At 42.9% G+C, this 10,964-nt stretch overlaps 1 long non-coding RNA gene across 1 annotated transcript in view; it reads left to right on the forward strand.

Moving 5' to 3' along the window:
- The window catches only part of LOC133275580 (uncharacterized), a 218,879-nt gene extending 208,382 nt beyond the window's left edge, over positions 1-10,497 (forward strand). Inside the window, exon 6 of the long non-coding RNA XR_009745603.1 lies at positions 10,419-10,497. This is a non-coding gene — a long non-coding RNA (uncharacterized LOC133275580). The remainder of the gene's footprint in view (positions 1-10,418) is intronic.
- Positions 10,498-10,964: the final 467 nt, after the last annotated feature.

Raw genomic sequence — 10,964 nt, forward strand, 5'->3', positions numbered from 1 at the left:
TGTTTCTTCTCACCTGGCAGCTTCTTCAGAGATCATTGGTAATGCATGATGAGTTTGTTTTAAAGCTCAGGTGGGTTTCCTACTTGGTGATTTAATTATTTAAAACATTAAGAACTTTCTGCGTGTGCTTTTTTCTTGGGATGAATAGCATTAGTCAAAAAACAAAGACAACTTTTTGGTCCTCGTGTTTCACAGGTCAGTTATAAACCATTTGTGCTGGAGCCTTCTGAACTAGGTTACTAGTATGATCTAAAAGAAAACTATGACAACATTTAGTGATGAAGGACAGGAAAGGAAGGCGACCTAAAATACAGGGTATTCTTACATTTTTAATAACTGAATGTCTGTGCATTGAGAGAAGCGACAGCAGAAGTTGATAGTCATCTATTGTACTAGCAATTTTCCTGCCACTTCTCTGTTTTTCTGGAGGGCAGCTGAATCGGGGAATGCAGCAGGGACAGGCAGCAGCTGTGTGAGAAACCCTGTTATTCCGCCTATTTGGGAACAAATCCTTTCACTAAAGTGAAGAACCAAAGCTGGGAGCCAGATGCAAGGTAGCAGAGTGATTTCTCTGGCCATTCTACTGGTTTTTCCATCTTGTGAACAGAAGTCCGCTTGTGGTTCAACTATCAAATCTGTTAATCTCTCAATGTATGAAAGGATGGGCTCTCCTGTGACTGGACAGACACCAATGGAGACATGGGATGAAGGCATTTGTCCCTTAGCATGCAATCAGAAGTGAACCCCTTGTATGATGGAGAATGCCAGCACTTTTGGCTGGGAAAATGCTTTCGGTCATGTGGTGGGGGAATAAGTGACATAAGGAATGATTGTCTTTAGTTATTTGACATAAGAAGATCCCAATCTAAACTTTCCCGTCAAGCCATGTTCATCACATCTTTATCTATGGGCAGTAAGAGGTGAAAACATATCCATAGAACACCATGAAGAAGGTGCATGCCTAACATGCAGGAATCTTTTTGTCAACCAGTGTGCTCTAAATGTGCCAGCCTCTAGGGCTGGATCCCCCTTTTGGGATGGGTCTTCTTGTCATAGGCTTGACTATAAGAGTAAGCAGCAAATTGCTAATGCCAGCCCTACTTCCTCCTTCACGGATGTGACAGCTTGAATAGCAAGCACCAGTCATGCTTGGGTCACAAGACTGAAATGCGCTGTGCAGGAAAGGTCGGGGTAAAAGCCATGGTAAAATATATCCCCTTCAAGTGGTGGCACTCCTGCTTTTCATTGGTTAGGGTAATATTAGGTTTTCTGACATCCTGAAATATGATAAATCTAGACTTAGCTTCATGTTCTGTCATTCCACAGGGTCTGCTCCATTGGATGTGTGCAGAGGTAACTGAGCTAGGAATAGTGGAGCATTGCGAGCATTGCATCTCCAGCCAGTGTCAGCTTTTCTCTAAAAGAGTATTTCTTGCAGCAAGGCAAGCATGAGTGTTCTGGCTTCACTTTATCACACAGTATCACAGTATGTTAGAGATTGGAAGGGACCTCGAAAGATCATCTAGTCCAATCCCCCTGCCAGAGCAGGAACACCTAGATAATGTTACACAGGAATGCGTCCAGGCGGGTTTTGAATGGGGTTACCTTGTGGACTGCTCTGATGTGCCTGGCAGAGGCATTCATCTGCCAGTCATTTCTCATACCTGCATGCTCAAAGGGCTGAATTTTGCTCATGCTGAGAAGCTCACAGCCTGCACATTAAGGGGATCTGGTTTTGAGGGCACAGGTATAGGCAAAGACTCAGGTTAAGAGCCCAGACCATTTTCTCTGCTATCTGTGCAAGAAATGTGGTTCCTGAGAGATGATGCTTTTCTTCTAAGTTGATTTATTAAAACCTACATTCAGCATTCTGGTTTGTTCTGTTACCCCTCAATTGTTCTTCAAGTTAAAACCTGGCTGTGAATGAAATACAACTTTAATATAAAATTGGGGATTTATGGGCCTCTTTAAACATAGAAATTAGACATGAAAATAATAATCAGTCATCTAATGCCATCTCCCTGTGAACATGCTTTTGTAGTATTATTGAGTCCTTTTGGCTGGTCTGGCTTTGTGCATCACAAGGCAATTTCAGTTCTTTTAATTAAAAGCAATACCTCCTGGGGTGCAAGACCTGCCAGTTATCCTCTCAATACCCTTGAAGTCCATTGCCAAATGATTTCATCTTTGTCCTTCATCTGCCTCATCTTTCAGTGAACTTGCAGGTTACATATGGATGGTGATATCCAAGACAACTGTACTGAGTGATATTTATGATGCCACAGAAAACTTGCGTTACATCTATTTCTGTATTACTTTCTGTTTCAACCTGGCTCAGTACTGCTCTGTGTGACTCTGTGTAATGAGCCAGGATGTGTCCTCTGCAGTGGCAGGCAGCCCAATTCATAGCTAATACACAACAGAATACAGCCCAGCTGCTGCAAGCTGGTATCTAACCTGATTTGTGGCTGATGATCCATAAGGTTATGGCTGATCCAGGCTCTCAGCAGCTCTACAATGCCCTTCCTCCGCCCTGGCGTGTGCTGCTAACCATGTCAGCTCCAACCTTCCCCATTGCTTCCCCTCAAATGACACAGAGGCCACCTCCAAGCTGTCCCTGATACTACCCCCTCTTTTCTTCACCCCAAAATTCACTAAGCCCATCTTCAGGAGCCGTGCCAGCTCTAGACCACTCAATTATTCCTGTATCTGTTGTTTCCTGAACTTCTAGCTATACAGCTAGAGAAACATCCCTCTGATAGCTCCCTCAGCCCTTTATACAGCGCTTGAGTTCATACTGTATTTAGTAAAATTTATTGTGGTAAAGATGATGTCTCTACACCTTTTCAGTTAGGGCAGTGGGATTTAAGCTTTTTTTCAGTCATAATGAAACGTTTATAGTAGCAATGGGAAGTATCAAGCTATTTTAGGGGGTGGAAACAATCTCTCTAGAGTTTATTTGCTGTAAAAAGAACTTCACTTTTGCTTTTAAGTGCCTGGAGTCTTGGGATCTGGTTCCTCCCGGTTCCAAACACAACCTTTTAAGTACAGTAACATTTCTATAATGAAGTATTCCTTTCCTACGTAGGCTTATCTGAGGAATGAACATTAGAAGGTCGAGTTTGGCTCAAATCCGAAGCTTGCTTTTAGACAAGCTTTTCCAGAGCAGGGACAGATAGAAAGATGAGCATAAACTAAAAGAGAAAGAAAAATCACTTCTCCTAAACCAGAGATCTGACTGCTGTGCGCATTATTCCTGGCTGCATTTGTCACAGCTGCAATGTAACACAGAGATGAAGAGTGCTTTGATTAGAGTTCTTTTAAAAACACGCAGACAGGACCACCAGAGCCCTTTAGGACTGAAGCGGTACTTGGGCAAGGACAGCTTTGGGTCCCGGCGCTCGTTCCGTGGGCTCTGCTGCCATCTCATGGTTCCACCGGCATGGCTGAAGTCAGCCACCTGAAATGGCTCTTTCTGCGGTGGCAGCGCCGCTTCAATAGCAAGCAGTGATGGTTTTTCCCTTCCCTCCCGTTAAAGAAGTTTAGGAAATGTCTGAGTGTTAGAAAGGAATTCTGCTGTTTCTAATGGCAGAGCGGCTCATTTACGCTAGAGCAGGGGGTTGTGGACTACTTCTAAGATACACACAATAATTTAGATTGGAAAAGACCCTTAAGATCATTGAGTCCAGCCAAAAATGTAGTGCTGCAATAAGTCAGAAAAGCAGCTTTAGGCCAGCAGTAGGCTCAAGTTTTCTGGACCTCCCTGTAAAGCTATCTGTAGCTTACAAATAGAAAAGATTGAAAAAGCATATTCTAAATTACTGATGGGTCTTTAGGTCTGACAGGAGTCAGAGCAGTCCCTGCGGCGGTGTGCGTGTATGTGATGTGTTCAACCCACAGGCTGCCCCAGCATCTGGGAGGTACAGGTTGGTTTCTCCACAGAAACTGGTAGAACCCATACTAGACCTGTCACCTTGCCTCTGCAAAATCCCCTTCTCACCAAAGAGATTCATTTATGAGTTAACTGTGGCACTAAATACAACGCAAGTTTTTAAAGTTTATCCTTCACTAAATGGTGGCTTTAAAAGAAAATGCTAAAAAAAATACAAAAAAAAAAGCTTGTTTTAAGTAAGCCTTTATTACAATAAAGCAGTCTCCAACATCCATGTTTTCAACAACCAAAACCTAACCAAATCTGTATCTTAAACAATGAGATAGGTACAGAAACCAACAGTGCTTTAGAAACTAGCAAACTTTCCACTGTTATAAACAAATAATTATCTTAAAGAGTGATATTTAAATGTTGGACCATTCACTTGCTTAAAAATACTCCACATATAATTTAGCTGTGAGCCACCCTTTACAGCACTTACAGTCAAAGCCAATCACCCTAGAAAAAAAGGCAGGCTTTTAAGTATGGAAAAAATAACGTTAACAAACCAGTGTAAGATTGCAAGGAAACAAATCTATATGAGGAAAATTATGTAATCAATGACAGAAAACAAACACTTTGTGTAATAAAGTGCACAAAGTGGGACTCTGATGTTGGATGTAACTTGAATAGGGGATTTCCATGTATAGGTAGAATAGTCGCAAAATTGGTTCCTTAGTGCTAACTGAGCAGAATCCTTTCTTTTAAAATCTGTGCTAAAGAAAACTTTTTCTTGAGTATAAATAGTCCTTATAGTGTGTAGAGTTATTTAATTCATGTCTTAGCAGAAGAATGGTTTTGGCAGTCACTCCTCTGTTCAGTTTCAATGAAAACATATGTATTTATGGTACAAATATCTGTATTTAGATCTAGAGATAGAAAAGAATTTGTACATTAATCCTACGCTTTAGAAGTCAACAGAAAAACTCCTAAATTCAGTTGGAACAGGAAAGGGTGCACTTTTTTTGTTTTCTAAATAGAGGACAACCATGTGAGGTTTTTTGTCTATTGGTCGAAGAAAGGAGCATCTGCCATATTATTCAACTCTCAGATAAACCACCAGGGCGCTTGCAGTGTTGGAGATGCAACTTTTGTCTCTCTCTGTCCACAGATACACACAGCAATTTTATTCCTTTGGAAGCTCCTCCAGCATTGACTGGCCCCGATTGTCAGCTGGTAAACAAGACATCCACTGGACATTGGCAGAGCATGAGGTAGTTGAGGGGATGGAGTAACAAATCTCACTGTTGCTGAATTTTGCTCCTGCTTCCCTTGGTTAATCTGCCATTTCATGTCTTTAGGCTATGCTTTCACTTGTGCTTTTTGCTGGGCATTGGGCAGCAAGCTTTCAAAAGTGGACCAGTACCCTCTGCCATGTAGTCCTTTTCATTAGGGTACACAGCATGCAAATAATTGTTGCTTGGCATCCAAGTGACCTCTGAAATAGGAATGATTCTCCTGATTTTCAAACATTGTGGAGCTGTTTGGAAGCCTTTCCCTACCAGGACAGGATGCTGCTGCTCATCTGAGTCTCCTTTTTCTGTTATACTTTGAACTAGAATTCAGTAGGTCTGATTTTTTTAAAACTCCAAATCTTTGATGACTGATGGAGTCTCTGAGCTGAGTCTTGCATTCTGGCTATAAAACCACATTTAGTATCTGCACAGCTGGCACAATTGGAGGCCTCCCAGCCAATAGTGATATTTCTTGCAAATTGTTTGATCAGAGTGAGATTTCTTGGATAAGGGACTGCTGCATGATGAAGAGGAATCTCTTTGTCTCCTAAGTCTATCAGCCAACACAATGACACAGATTTAATGCTTCTACTGCAAAATCTCACTTTGTGATCTGCATTCTGCAAGAGCTCACTTGGCTCCAAAGGCTCAGCTGTCATCATGTCATCCTTTGAAACTTCTATCACATTAGGGGGGACCTGTCCCCCTCTGCCATCAGTCAGCTCTCCCTCAAATAAACCATCCTCATCCATATCTCAAAAGATACAAACCTTATTCTCCAGCAGCTACAGGAAGCTCTGCTTTAGGGTGCTTATTAGGACCATCAAAAGGGTCATAGCTGTATCGAGCTAAGAATACTTTAAATCTTGCAGGTTGTTGTCTTGAAGACTCTACAATTCAGGAACATTTGTTTGTTACTGATTCCTGGGTCTCATTTAGTCACCTCATCTAAAAGATATCAAGATCTGATTGCCCTGAAAGTGGTCTCGTAAAGTTGCCTGGATCTTTGTTCCAGTTGCTGGGTAGTGGAAGCAGTTCTGCTTCAGCCACTTTGCCTCCTGCTACGCTTCCAAAGAGCTTCCCTTCCTCAGAAGGCGGTTCTTATTTTGAAAGACATTGCATAGTCTCTCCAGGCTCCTCTGGGGTGCCAGTCCCTGCTGCCGGGCAGCCAGTCCTCTTCCTGCCCTCCTGCCTGCAACTGCTCTCCCACAGAATCACTGCTGCCTGCCCTTACTTCTGGCAGGGAGTTCAGACCATGCAGCATCATGTCTTCACCCACAGCCTCTGGCAGAACCTCTGTGCTGTCCCCTTCCTCCTGGAGGTAAGCATCTTTTAAACTCTTGCAGGTTTTTTCCCATCCTCTTTCCTTTGCTTATTAAATTGCCTTTATCTTTAGCCAGTGAGCAATTCATTTTTTATCTGCTTTGTCCCTGTCTGTGCAGCACTGGCTGGGGCCTGGGTGCGAGCTCACCCTTTCTTTGATGCTGCTGTGTTTCACTGCAAGGCAGCTGAAAACACAGTGATACATATGACTTTTCTACATAAGCAAATTCCTGCGTAGCCAATTAGATGTGATGTGATCACAGGTGGAAGGGGAAGCAATTCACCAAGTTAAGAATGAAAGAAACAGTCATCCCTGTGCTAAAAGAGCTGGAGAATCTACTAGGGCTTGTGCAGTGTTAACTTGAGCTGGAGTCTGTTATGTTCACTGTTAGTACAAAGGTAATCAATAGAACTCCCTTTTCTTTTCCTTGGAGGCAAAAGGGACTTAATGGATTTAGTTCTTCACAAACGGTTAAGAAATACTGCACTCAAGAGGAAAGGGGCCTGTATAGAGCACAATCACTTTATCCAAGTACATGACATACAAAATGCAGGAGGGAGAGAGTTTATAATTCTGTAGTGGATACTTACCTTACAGATCAAATGTCAAATACCAATCACCATACATAATTAATTGCTTTAAGATGCTTGTCATTAAAGATCTTAGAAACTAAAGGAACAAGAAAACCTACATAAAAACATCAATTTGTTGGCTGTTTTACAGGAGCAAGTATGTGCACTTTTTGAAATGCATTTTAGCTTTAATAATGCCAATGGAGAGGCATCTAATGAGTTAGGGCATTAATTACTTTTATAGGTTTTTATCTTAGTTGCTCCTGGAGATGAACTTTGCCCTTGTGTGTTACTGGCAGATCCTTTTAACATGTTCTAAATTAATTAGAAACTGTTTGAAATCTGAATTCTGTCTATATTCTGCAATATCCAAGGAATATTCAGCATATCCAAGGAATCCTGAACATAAGGAGTGGCCTGTTGGACCAGCACAGAGGTCCATCTTGCCCACTACTCTCTCCTTTCTGTGGCAATAGAGGTTGCTCTATTGAGGAACCAGTACGTAAGTTCCTGGTCTGCCCATCTAGTACTCCCAAGCATCCATAATTATGACCAAGCATCAATCAGAGATGTTAAATAATGATTCCATACCTATTCTATTCTAATCTGTTTGTAGACCTGTTACCCAGTTTGACTAGTTTCTTTTGCACCTGCTGACTATTGCCTTTACTGCAGCCTGTGGTAGGGATTTCCAGACATTAATTACCTGCTGTGACAGAAGGCACCGTCTTCTGGCTGCCAGTGGTGCCCGATGAGTCTCACTGTGCGCACCTTCCTTCTAGTACTGTAAGATCTGATAACTAACAACTTTGTATTCACCTTAGCCATTGCCTTTATGATTTCATAAGCCTTGATCATATTGATCATATTTTCTCAGCCTTCTCCTCTGTAGGTGGAAGAGCCCCAGCTGTTTTAGACTCTTACTAATGGCTCTATCTCACCCTCTGGATCATTGCGTCTGCCTTTTTCTTTACCTTCCGTAATTCTTTTGTATTCTTCAGGTGTATGGACTTGTCCCTCTTGTAAGCAAGATGTGAGGGTACCAAGGTTTTATACAGCAACAAAATTATCCTTACTCTTTCCTCCTCCCCTTTGTTTTTCACATCTTGTTTTCTTTCATGGCCATTTTATAACGGTAAAGAAGCAAGGAGAAATTTTTCTAAGGTTTCCAGGTGTTGGGCACTCTTGTGGCTCGTGTGTTCAGAAAGGCTGCTCACACAGTTTCTCTTTTAGAAGGTGAATTGTTATGTTCCCCAAAACAGCCGAAATGTGGTAGAAAGTTATCTTTGGGAATGAGCAGGCATAAATGTAGTGTCTAGTCCCTTGAAGGTATCGCAGAATAAGCATTAAAAGCTGTATTCTGGACACTCTTAAAACTCAAGTAAAAGAACAGATAGAACCTGGAAACCACATTAAAAAAGGTTAAAAAATGCAAAACCATCTGCAAAACTCAGTGTAACCAATACCTGGTCTTGGTGCTTACAGGGAAGTAAGAGGTATATTGAAATTCTGTCTGAAAGGAAACTCCTGCTGCTTCTTTGAAACTATACATGTCATGACTGCCAGCAACTTACCCAGGCAAGATGCAATATGGTTTCATAGCCCTTGTTCAAAACCAGGAGATGCACCAGTGTTAGCACCACAGGATCTACTCTGGATCAGCCTGAAACTAGATACTGAAAGGATCCAGGATACTGGCAACAGGTATGTGAAACATGCCTGGCTCTGTGTAAACTTCTCAGACACCTTGCTGTAATAAAGGATTTCAACATGAAGTGGCAACTTGTGAGGACAGCTGCACTCAACAGTGATTTCTTAAGACGTGGCTGGGCTATTGTTAGTTGTAGTGTGGGTGGTATTTTTGTCCTTGTCAAAGGAAATGTGGATTAATTTATAATTATCCCAGATAATTCTGACACTGTCTTACAAGCTATAAATTCGTGGATTAAAATTACATATAATCAATTTGGAATTCTCTGTGGTGCTTCTAGTTGTGTCTCTCGTGTGCGGTGGCAATGTGCCTCAGCGCAGGTGTGGGCTTGAATAACTATTTTGGGGGAAAAAATAGGTTAGAAAATACTTGGAGACATATGGTGGTCTTGGAAAATTATGCAGTCAAATGAAGATGAGATGAGGATATGAATAGAGTTCTGGCAAATAAAAAATCAATATAGTTTCTGAAGCAGCTTGGTTTTCATATTTGTAGACATCTGGAAAATAAGTTGTAAGAACCGTGCTTCCAAGTTACCATGGTATCACATTGAGGTGTTTCTGAATCATATGATCTGAGCTAGCCCTTTTATCCAATGTTGGCTTTTTTAAATCTTCGCCACCAGCATCCCATCTCAGCAGCACATCCAGAATCCTCATTAGAGTCTGCACCTTCTGTTTCCACACTGCGTGTCTCTGCCACGGGTACGTAGTGTGTAACTCCTGCAGCCAGTCAGCGCTCTCACTTGCTCTACAGCTCTCTGCTACTGCACCAGGATGCTCTCTGCCTCTTTCATTTTCAGTTGCCTCTGACTGCATTTTTCTTGAGTAAACTGGATGTACTAATCTTTAGATATTTAATAAAGTTACCACGATCTCCAAATATGTTTAATAATTATTTACAGATTATTTAATAATACCTATATGAAGCAGCTGCAGCATTAACTTGGTTCCTGTACGTGCTGTATAGCTTACTTCATTAACAAATGTTAATTAAGTTTTGGAGCAATAAGTACTATATTAATGCAAAATATTGGTTATCAGGTACTATCACTATATCAGGGGATAATTTGAAGATAACATCCTGGGCTTTACAATTAACAACTTCTGTTGCGTTTTTACAAGTCTTTGAAAGCCTCTTGTAATAACCATAACACTTCTTTTTCGGGTTGTCTGAGCCTGTAAAGCTTATTTTAGAGCTTAGAACCTTTTCACGTGACTTGTTCACAGAACAAGTGTTAGATTGAGGACATGATTAAGTGACATGAAGGGGGGGGAAAGGGAAAATAAGGCCACGCATCAGCAGAGCAGATTTTGGAGTAATTCCTGAGTACGCAGAGAACGTTTTTAGGAGCAGGTCAGGTGTCCGGACACACGTCTGGAGGCATTTCAGGTGTCATACAGCATGGTAACTTATGTCCCATATCTGCTAGCCCCGTGTCTTGGATACCCTAGGGCACCTGAAATGGTACTGGATGCTTATGGTCAGGTATCTGAACTGCTCCTGCAGCCATTGCTAGAGGCCAGCTGGGGAGGATCAGAGCAGGAGAGCACTTACAATTAGAGCTCCATTAAAGAGCTAAAAAGCACATGGCCATTTACAGCCTTGATTGACACTGACAGTGACATTATGTCCTCTTCCACAGCTTGCTTTCCTCAAGGAGATTGCGGCAGGGCACGGCAGGCTGGAAGTGCCGGGGTGAGGCTGGGCTGAACTGGCAGTGCTAAGGGCAGGGATGTACCTGGGGTGGTTTCTGTGGATCAGGTGCCTCTGATGGAACACACACACCCCCCGGGTGTTTTAAGAAGCTAACCAATAACACGTGTGTGTTATTTGATAAAACCTGCAGCTACGCCTCGGTGTCCTTTTCCCCACAGTGACACTGGATTTGGGGTGATGACCAGTAAATAAAACAAGCCACGCCAGAACGTGAAAGCGTTGGGCTAGGATTAAAACCGCGCTGGGACAAAAGACATCCCCGAGCGCTGGAGGAAGGCGGGCAGCCGGCCCTCAGCGAGCGGCTGCCGCAGGAGCCCCGGCCCGGGAGGCTGCAGGCGGGCCCCGGCCCGGCGCGCTCCTCTGCCCGCAGGACGGAGCCGCGCTGCCGCACAGGCGCGGCGCTGCCCGGCGCGGCCCGGCTCTGTGGGCAGCGCTGCGGCCGCCGGTGCGGGGCGGTGACCAGCGCGGCCCG

The sequence above is a fragment of the Pezoporus flaviventris genome, unplaced genomic scaffold (assembly GCF_033815535.1).
Source record: "Pezoporus flaviventris isolate CSIRO_AGI_PZ_B2104156 unplaced genomic scaffold, CSIRO_AGI_Pfla_v1 ptg000041l, whole genome shotgun sequence".
Taxonomy (NCBI): Eukaryota; Metazoa; Chordata; class Aves; order Psittaciformes; family Psittacidae; genus Pezoporus; species Pezoporus flaviventris.